The sequence below is a fragment of the Amblyomma maculatum genome, chromosome 1 (genome assembly GCF_055883805.1).
Source record: "Amblyomma maculatum isolate TAMU_Amacu chromosome 1, ASM5588380v1, whole genome shotgun sequence".
Classification (NCBI taxonomy): Eukaryota; Metazoa; Arthropoda; class Arachnida; order Ixodida; family Ixodidae; genus Amblyomma; species Amblyomma maculatum.
The window spans coordinates 144,958,092-144,968,747 of NC_139344.1; positions in this window are offsets into that span (position 1 = coordinate 144,958,092).

Genomic DNA, 10,656 nt, shown 5'->3' on the forward strand with positions numbered 1-10,656 from the left:
AGCCGAAATAGCGGACGCTGCAGCTTCGCGTCCGTGGCGTAAATATATCAACAGCTCGCTCGCTCGCTGTCAACAGGAAGTAAATTATGTGGTAATATAAACGATTTCGTGTATTAAAGTTGTTTTTGAAATAGCATCGCTTGTGCCAGCTCAACACTTAGTAGACTGCACTTTTATTTCTTGTCTCACCACGAAGCAATGTTGCGAGAGTTCCAATTCACATCATGCGTTGGATCTCTGTGTGTGTGTGTGTGTGTGTGTGTGTGTGTGTGTGTGTGTGTGTGTGTGTGTGTGTGTGTGTGTGTGTGTGTGTGTGTGTGTGTGTGTGTGTGTGTGTGTGTGTGTGTGTGTGTGTGTGTGTGTGTGTGTGTGTGTGTGTGTGTGTGTGTGTGTGTGTGTGTGTGTGTGTGTGTGTGTGTGTGTGTGTGTGTGTGTGTGTGTGTGTGTGTGTGTGTGTGTGTGTGTGTGTGTGTGTGTGTGTGTGTGTGTGTGTGTGTGTGTGTGTGTGTGTGTGTGTGTGTGTGTGTGTGTGTGTGTGTGTGTGTGTGTGTGTGTGTGTGTGTGTGTGTGTGTGTGTGTGTGTGTGTGTGTGTGTGTGTGTGTGTGTGTGTGTGTGTGTGTGTGTGTGTGTGTGTGTGTGTGTGTGTGTGTGTGTGTGTGTGTTTTTAAATAATGTTTCCCGTTCTCAAGCCGGAAAACGCGCACTGAATGGAAAAACATTTTTCAGGGCCCGCGTTTCATTTCTACGCATTCTAATCAACAGGGCGAGGCCGAATAGAAAGGACGGTAAACAAAACACCGCTTCTCAGGCGCACACACCAAGTTACACACTGCTTCTCTGTTTGGCATCCAACAAAAGGACGTTATTGTGGAAGCGTCGGCGCTGTAGTTTCATTTCGGCCTCGCTCAATTTTCTTGTTATATATTAAACTTCCATCTCTCGCGGCTACATGCTGAAGGTGCGTTTTTTTTTTTTCTCATCACAGACCCCCAGCGTGTTAGAAGCCAGCTTCCTTCAATAATACCAAAAACATCCATTTCATTTCGCGTAGGTGATACTTATTCTCCTTTCTTTTTTAGCGTCGTAGCGATCCCGACACGGACAACAGAGCTCCTATATTGACACTTCCTCGCAACAAAATAAAAGTCTGTTTGAGCCGTTCTAAACAATGAGGCCGAACTACCAGTGTGTTTTTCGAAACAACAAAGCATGTTGCCATCAGGGAACACCATCCGGCAAGTCGTCGTGTCCGCTTTTCCTCCTCCCCTCTACTTGCTGCCAGCCAAGGAATGTGACGACAAACGATAATCGCCGCTGTCCGCCACAGAGGCCGGTGAATTATGTCGCGGCGCACAAATTTCGCCCGATCCGGCTGACAAGTGTACTATTGGAAGCAAGCGCTGACCGTTCAGAACAACTTTCCGATGACGTAACAAAAAAAAAAAAAAGACGCTACACAAAGACGGCAAGTTGAACTTTGCGTGCAAGTTGTGCGAGGTTTTCTTAATTTGGGGAAAATAAAGAACCTGTGATCTCTTATTTTTTTTTTTTCGCCTCCAGTGCTCACAGCTCGAGCCTGAATGTCAGATAGGGATACTGACAGGGGGCTATTTACTGAAGATCAGAGAGGCCTTCAGAATTTCGCATTACAGTTTCAGGGCTTCTTTGTACGTTGATGTGTAATTTAGAAGGGGCCGGCTCGAGAGAATAAGAGAAAGATGAGGAAGATGGCTGGAATCGTTTACGATAAAGGACGTCGAAAAAATCTACGAGCCTTCTGTCGGTGCCCTATCATCTCCTCAAGCATGGGGACCTACAATTTCTGTGCACTCCCAACTAAATAAGAGAGTAATTACTCATTAATATCCACCAAGAGTAGCCATTGGGCTTCAATGGGAGCATCCTAATGAGTAATTACTTCGTTATTACAAATCTGCTTCGCCTCGGAAAGTTTCCCTAAACTTTGGACCACCTGCCAACTTAATTATTTCAGTCATCGCGCCTCCTCGTGCTTGCTGACGGGGCATATAAGATATGGATTGCCTTACGTATCAATCTATTTTTCTGTTTTAACAAACTGTGTGGGTCCTCTCATCTATTCACCGATTCATCGTTGTCATAAGTATCATTTTCAGAAGCGTCAGAATGAAACTCATTAGAGAGTCACAGTTCTGTGCGTATAGCAGAAACAAGAGTAGCCCACGGGATGGTACAGAAAAAAGCTGTCTTGTGCATCCATCTAAAGGAGATAGATTCGGGTTATCGAGTATTGAAATGTTAACGCGCATCTGCGTCTGCTGCCTATGGAAGGACTTAACGCGCTACCACTTGAGAAAGCAAAATGAAGAAGAGTCTCCTCACGCTTATACATCCTTCAGTATATGTAAGTACACCCGGCGTCGCTGAAAAAAAAAAAAAAAAAAAAAAAAAAAAAAAGAAAAAAAGCTGTATCTTCGTAGCCTTGACACACAGGCAGAAAATGACAAGAAAACTGTCGTTTCTTCGCTCTTAAGCATTGACCGGGCGCTTTGGTTTCAGTTTACGTGCATTCTGGTACAAAATTCACCTTTTTCGCCACTCGCGTGACCCACAAACTCTTGGCGGCGGGTGCATAACCAACTGGCCTCAATTGCCGCTTTGCTTCTTATGTGTTCCCTTCACAAAAGTCTGGAAGAGCACCGAACAAGGGTAGAGAGGGAACCTCAGTTAGCAAGCCAAGCCTACGTTTCGACAAGTGCACTTCGTATATACCTTCTTGCTCCCATTCTACCCTGGATCCTTCACAAAACTCATCATTTGTAATAGGCCAAGCAGATCCCAGGTGTATTATATGACGTTATAGTAAGGTTACGAATAAGGTACCACGCTTGATACTCAGCCGTGCCAAACGCAGCACTGTCGTCGCCTTTGGTTTCTTCCATTCGGGAGGACACGTTTGTCTGGGAATGCAGTGGACAGCCTTTGTAGCCACGGAGCTCGCTGTCGCACACTGTTTCCACAAGTTCGCGTCGGTTCTCACCGTTTTCCTTTTCTTTTTTTTTATTCTTACGCGCTCACCCACTTCGCGTAGCTCACCTAAATGCAGATGCACTCCCTCTAACATAAAAAGAAAAGTGCTCTCATGAGCAGCTCGCTACGCGGACGCGGTGAACGTACACCTCGCGGACGGGCTCTTTCTGCAGCCGGGCTTGACCGAAGGGCAAGAATGAGACACCACACGAATGCCGTATGAGGATATGTCGCGCAGCACCGCTCAAATAGATGTGCCCCTAGATTACATCGTTCAGTGGTGCGACAATTCGGGACGCGACCCAAGGAGTAAGGCATTAGGAGATTGCATTGCTGTGCTGCTACCTCCGACGGCTGAATGCCCCCGGGCGCGATGCTACCATGATGACGAAACTGAACTCGCTTTGAAAAAAAAAAAAAAAAAAATGAAACGACGCAACAAAGGAACTATATGCTTGCGTCTAATGTGATTACATTTTTGTGTGTACGTTATGCCGAGAACGGCACAATCACTGTTAGCATCGCAACATGTGCAAAAAGACTGTAATATATATATATATATATATATATATATATATATATATATATATATATATATATATATATATATATATATATATATATATATATATATATATATATATATAAATCCGGAATTTGTAAAAAATACAAAATATCGACTAGCAATAAAACACGCGAGGAGCGTACTATACATCAATTGTCGTTGAACAAACCACTGTAAAATACGTACAAAACACGGCGAAGAACAGCCGAGTGGCAGGTACATCATTTTTTGCCGAAGAGAGCGTTGGTCGTTAAGAACGCTTTTGTGTAATATTTCTGAGCACGGAAGATGGTCTGTATGTTGCATTAAGAAACCTGTCTCCCTTAAGTGCAATGAATCTACGAGAAGGTCCCGAGAAGCGAGTGTTATATAAACCTCATCAGCTGCAAAACCAATTGCCTGTCGTACGACGCTGATACACTTGTGTCAAATATGGCGCAAAACATTCTTTTGATTCAGTTCAGGGTTCTTGAAGGGCACAGACAAAGACATATTGGTTGACGAAATTATAGCTTCTTCTTCAAATTAAAGCAGAACTAAGCACAAAATGACTAGAAATTATAGCCGGGGATCGTAATCCATTGCGTGCTCATAACCATTGATGTATTTTTATTCTGTCAGTGTTGGAATTCCATATCTCTCCTCCCTTGCGCTTGTTCTTCACGCACTGCAAGGTCCGCCCCCAGCATTAGCTTCACTGAAGTGCCCAAGACGTATTATTAGTAAATCGATCATCCTTCGCTCAACATTAGCTCTTACGCAGAAGAGATAAAGAAAAAAAAAAAATCCGGCAAGAATACTGCCTTCCCCTCCCCTTTTCCTTCAGGAGGGGGGGGGGGGGAGGGTTTATTTAGAGTAGATAATGTAAATAGCACTCATATGATGGCAGTGCGGAAATTCAAAAACTAGATTAATAAATTACAGCATAACGAAAATATGTCTCCGTCAGATTGTTTCGGCGGAACGCATGGTCGTACATGCAGTAGTCTAAGATTCTCATAAACAAGGACAAAAATGTTGTGCTTCAACAGTAAATAATTTTAGCAGATGATTATAGCCTGTATATTTTTAAGCCAATTATTTTTAGGGATGTTTCCGATGTCCTCCGGGACATAGCTTTTAAATACATGTATAAAATTTGACTTTCAAGGCTATTTACTGCCTTTGGTTCACGCACTGCAACCTGTTCAACCCATGGGCATCCATATCTTTCATCCCTCAAGCTGTGCGACACTTTTATTTAGAGGTTACATATCAGCAAAAATTTTCTTGTCTCAACTGGATTTAAATTTATCCAATCATATTATTTTTAAGTTCCCTTGGAACATCTGCAATTTGGCAGGCAGCTTTTTTTATGTATTAAAAATAACTTCTAAATATCATCTCGAGATGTAGTTTCCCAAACAAGATTACAATAGTTTATGCACAACATTGCATCCGCACATTGCGGAAACGTTCATTGCTTATGCTTTACACTTATGTAGTGATAAGTAATACCAATGGAGGGAAAGGTGCAACCCCACCGCTGTACGTACAGCCGCATTGAGTCGCCCTAGACTTCCTAAGTATTGATTAATCGGGAATAAGCTATGTGATGGTATCCTTAAAAAAAGAAAGGATGAGAAAAGCTACATGCGCACCTTTCGTGAAATCACCGCTTTCTTCGTTTCCTTGAAGACTTAATTACTCTTGGAGTTCTTCAAACGCAAACGAGAAAAGTATAGAGCTTTCCAGAAGCGAGGTTCTACCTCTTATGTGACGATAGGTAAAGTAGCAAGCAGTCACGATGGCAGAACGTCCAATTTCGACTTTAAATGAATCAAATGGGCTGACATAAGGCGGGTCCGACCCCCCCCCCCCCCCCTTTTTTTTTTTTTAGGGCTGCTGCCTGTGGGGCGGCCATCGCTCAGAACATGCTAATAACGCCCATGAAGTCTCACAACTTTACGATGGATGGCCCTTTTTCTTTGACTTTTACCGCAGAAGCTCTGCTTAAACAAATGGTTGGTAAATTCTCATTGACATGTATAGCCTCCGCTCGCGTTACGTTAATTTCACGCTCCGTAACAAAAAAATGTTCCAGCTAACAGACACACTTTTTAAAAGTCTATTGGCACAATTCTAGTTCGATGTAAAATCTTTTTTAGACCTGTTTTAGGCTCTGATTCGACACCCATTTTGATTTAAGAATTTTCACGCAGTTCGCGAGCGCATCTTTTTATTCTTAGTGCTGCATTTAACAGTGCGCATCGCGTGAAACAAAAAAAAAAGAAAGCATTATAAATAATAAGGAAGTGCTAAAGTAAAATTGTTGTTTACATACATGGTCAAAATTTGTCTGACGAGGTGTACAGGCTGTTACGCAACATTGTAATAGCTTTTCCGCAGTATAAGTCTATATGCAGGTATGCACGCTTTACAGGAGCCATAGGAGACAATGTCTTCAATGGCATGAAACCCGAGTTGTTTCGGCAAGAAATCAACGTGACAGCGCTGAGGGCCCCGCTCAAAATTGAACATCGTGCAGTTGGCATGGCTCGACCAACTCTTTTGTGTGATTGGTTGAGAGTTCATGACTTCACACGGAATTTAAAGTGGGTAAAACATCAGATAAATTGTGATTAAATCGTCGCAACATGACTGAAGGGTCGTTGTGACATGAATAATGCCAAGTAATTTAATCGAAATGAAAACAAAGTTGGGGTAATTAAATTTAAATCGAACCTGCGACCCTTGTGTGGCGAGTTAGACATGCCACATTTGGGCCATCGAGGCTCGTTTGTCTGACTCGTTAAAGAGAGCTAAGCTTTGTTCATTTTGAGTTAATTTTTTAAATTAAGAAACGGTGTCCATCCCTGCAGAGTTACATACAAGAAATATCACAGACAGCTGGAGGGCCATTAACGCAGTCGTATTATACTCTTAAGGTGGAGCTTGAGTGAGTCTCGAATTTTTTTGTTGTCTCTCGTCTCGAAATCATGTAGTCCGAATCAGCTAGCACGTACAGCAAAAACAAAAAGAAATGTTGCTCCTTACGGTATTAGATGTAGTAGTAAAGAAGACGTGGCTGTCCATGGAGGTTCAGAGAGAGACTTCGCGAGGCACACATATAAAAGGAAAATGAACGGGGTTACTCGCGCATTTATCAATGAAAGTGACAACAGCGCTGAAGTATGTCATTCAGATTTTCTCTCTCGTTTAGTTATGCCAAACAGTCTGAAGAATTTTGTCTCATTCATTTGGCAGCTTTCCCTAGACCATACTCCAACACCCCACCCTGACTGCCAACATTAAAACACCCATTTGGGGTCTGCAATCTGGTGATTACGAAGCTACGTGCGGCCGCTTCAAGCTGGTTATCGTATAATCAACTGCTATGAGAAAACTTCTTTTTCGAAGACAAGTAATTTCCTTTTATGAGTTAATTGGCGTGTTGAATTTCAAATTTTCAAAGAGCGGGCCGCTTTGTTCTTATTTTCTTTTTTTTTTTTTTCAGCGTTCTGAATACGACGCGCATTAAAGGAAAAAAAATACCGGAGTGAAAAGTTTGAAAACTACATTTCTTTATACTGTTTTGACGAGAGGAAAAATAATTGTTAGCCTAGAAGATACTTGACCATTGCTTATTTTAAATGCAAGAAAACCTCTTAGACTCGGCGTTACTTTTAAAAATAAATTAGTATTGCATAATCTCCAAGAGAAAAACATGAACGTTCACCCAAACGCGCATTGCGAATTTACCTCCTGCAAACAGCGAGAAGACCCGTAGCTTGTGGCTTCGCGAGCATTTGATCACAAAGAGTCCCTCACGGCTCACTCAAACAACTGTTCGCGCAATTATATCATCACGTTGTTTCTGTGCAGAAAACTCCAGCGGTGCGTCAGTTGCTAGAACAACTGAAATTTATAAAGCTGGCGACCTATCGGCGTAGTTCGCCTTTTGTTACGGACAGCAGTGCACGATGACGTAACGTAGCAAGCAGTCAAGGTGGCTGATTCTCCGGGCATGGATCCCACCATTGAAGAGTCGACGCGTTCTACAAAATCTGGATGGAACCACGTCACGTCGTTACGAAGACGCAGATTCTAAATGAATGCCGCAAAATTATTGCGCCAATTCACGCGTGCAGGCAGCCGCACACCGCCTTTCCCTGAGACACGTAGTTAGAGCGCTTTTCCCATTTAGATTCCTCAAATGTTTCCTTTTTTTAATTTTCATCGGATGGGAAACAGACATTTGCTACAAGAGCGCTGTACGCAAATGACATGATTCATCAACTTCACTTTCAAATCCCTTCGATGAATTTTTAGGCAACCCACAAAATATGGCAGGAGCGAAAGCCTGGTGAGGCAGTTGTCTTATTATTAAACACTATAATTAAAGGGCATCGCCTCGGTAAAATTCTGATCCATAATTTGGCGAAGATGTTTTAGGAGGCATCTAAAAACCCGCAAGTAACATAATCACTCTCATAGCGCTTATCTGAAAGCTGCGTTTCAGTGACGGTTATACTAGAAAACATCACAATGCGCCAAATATGTGAAGCGCCGCCTTCCCCGATTATCGGATTTCGTTCGGTCTTCATTCATAAATGCGCAATGCGTGCAAACGAACTCAGCAAGCTTTCAGGTGCGTATTTAGGGAGTTCGGTATTTTGAACCGCATTGCCGATCGAAAAAATTTAAAAAAGGGAGCTCACCTTTGATCTTGGCGACCTTCGGTTTTGTAATATTTCACCTTAAAAAATAAAAACATTAAATGCGTAATCAGTCATCTAACCATTAGGCTTTCTAACGCACTTAAAGTCTGCCTTGTTGTGAAACCCAATGGCTCAGACCGCATCCATGTTTATCTCATAGTTCTCATCCTTAAACGATTAAAAAAATCATCCCGCACGGGCATACGCAATATTTTGCGCTCTTTTAGCTAAGATTTGCTTCATTTAGTTTTTCTTTGCCGTGTCATGTTTAGCTAAGTACCTTATGGGTGTTTTAGGCTTTTATTAGCGTGAAGGCGGCTTAATTAAGGTTCATTGTGTAACGTTATCAGATGAAATCAAGACGATGACATCCAAAGCGTAGCGTGCAAGACTGCACAGCTTAGCACGTGAAGAAACCGGCTACGGAGAAGGCGCAGTTCTTGGAAGCCAATAAGGTGCCGGGTACGTAAGTTCAGTCATTTAAATTAAATCCTCAACAACAACAAAAAAAAAATAATTTCAGTCATTTTACGGCATTCAAATGCGGCTGATTGTTATTGTGCAAATATTGCATAATGTGATTGCAGCAGAGAAAAATAACCGAGATGGCGTGGCAGTCTAACTTTATTCTCTTTTCCGCGGTCTCGGTTCGAAATTCACTAGAGGATAGCTTTTTTCGAGTGTTCTCGAAGGAAGCTTCACAGCCACATCGGCGCAATTCAAGAATGCGGCTAGTAATGTTTCTGCATTAAAATAAAATTATTTTCAGCGAAGAATAACAGGTCTTAATTGGCCCTGTTTTAATTTTCTTTGGCCTTGATATACCGACATCGCTCTTGCTTCCCCTATTAGCGTTGCTCATCGTCCACTGTTTTCTCGTTATCTGATAATTGGCTCTGGTTTCTCTTGGCTGCGCTGTTTCGATTTCTTAGTGTACGAGTGCTTGAAATTGCTTTTTTGGTTTACACGAAAGATGGCGTCTTCTTTGAACCATTATTTTTGTCTCAATTTCTCCTTACTGCTTCCTCTTTTTCGCTCACGGTCACGTGGGCGATGGCTCGCATGTAAGTGCTTTGCTTTCATTAAACTGTTGGTAGTTTCAGCGCCGTTCCTGTCTGTCTTCCCTGTTGATCTCTTCGCTCTGCCTGCCCTTGCCAAAAATGCCTTATATCTCTTCCGAGCTAACTCTACAAAATACCCTGAACAAATACAATTTGTTTCCCTTCCTCCTCATTCTAGAAACAAAGAGAGGAAGCCTTCTTTATTGCAAGTACATAACACAGGGGTACAAAGTTTAAACCTAGACGCGTGTTAGCATCCCTTCAAGGCTTTCTTCCCCAGTCAAACAAGCATAGCCTTAGAGCAAACACTTCCCCTTGTAGCAGGTTTCAAGGAGGAAGTAAAGCTGGCTCCCTTGGAGAGCTGAGGGGATACTTGAGGGCATTAACCCCACTCACCTAGTGACCGAGATAAGGACTTCTGGCTTCTTCAAGTCGGCTCTGAACAAACAAAAAAAGAAAGCTTCTGGACGGAAAAGGCATCTGGTATCACCTTTTTTTATATTGAAAATCTTGTCAATGCAATCGCTATCTGCTTGCAATAGTGGTTGTTTTGAGTTCTGGGTGGGTGGGTGGGGGTGGGTGAGTGGGTGGGTGGGTGGGTGGGTGGGTGGGTGGGTGGGTGGGTGGGTGGGTGGGTGAATGGGTGGGTGCGTGCGTGCGTGCGTGCACCTAGGGCTACATTTAACAAATATCAGTGTTTGAAGATTAGTAGAATCACATCCCATGGCTCAAAGTGGCCCCTTCACAACATTTAAATATATTAGCTTTTTGTGTTGATTGTGTAATAAATACGCTACAAATACTAGTCCGGCACAATTATGAATCAAAAACATTTAAAAAAAACCGTCAGGATCAAGACGGGGCGATAACTTGCTCAATGTTTGTTTGTTTGTTTGTTTGTTTGTTTGTTTGTTTGTTTGTTTGTTTGTTTGTTTGTTTGTTTGTTTGTTTGTTTGTTTGTTTGTTTGTTTGTTTGTAGCGTGAGGAAGCCAACTTCAAGAGCTTTCAAACATATTTTTTAATGTTTGATTACGCGAATCACGATGTCGATTCTGAAATTTTATTAACCGAGCTAATCTTTGACTTTGACAGGCTTTAATTTCGCAATTTATTCATGTTCCCTAACGCCAGAGATTAGAAAGTTGATTAGATAATGCTTGTTTATGTATTCGTCTTTTTGTTCCACTGCGTCAGGCAAAAAAAAAATATCCGCCTTACCATACAATCGACCTGCACAGACTGTGGTGAAGTATCCTGCGTGATTTTGAAAAGACAGAATAATTTGAAACACCCAATATGTTGATCTGGCAGCATTGACGC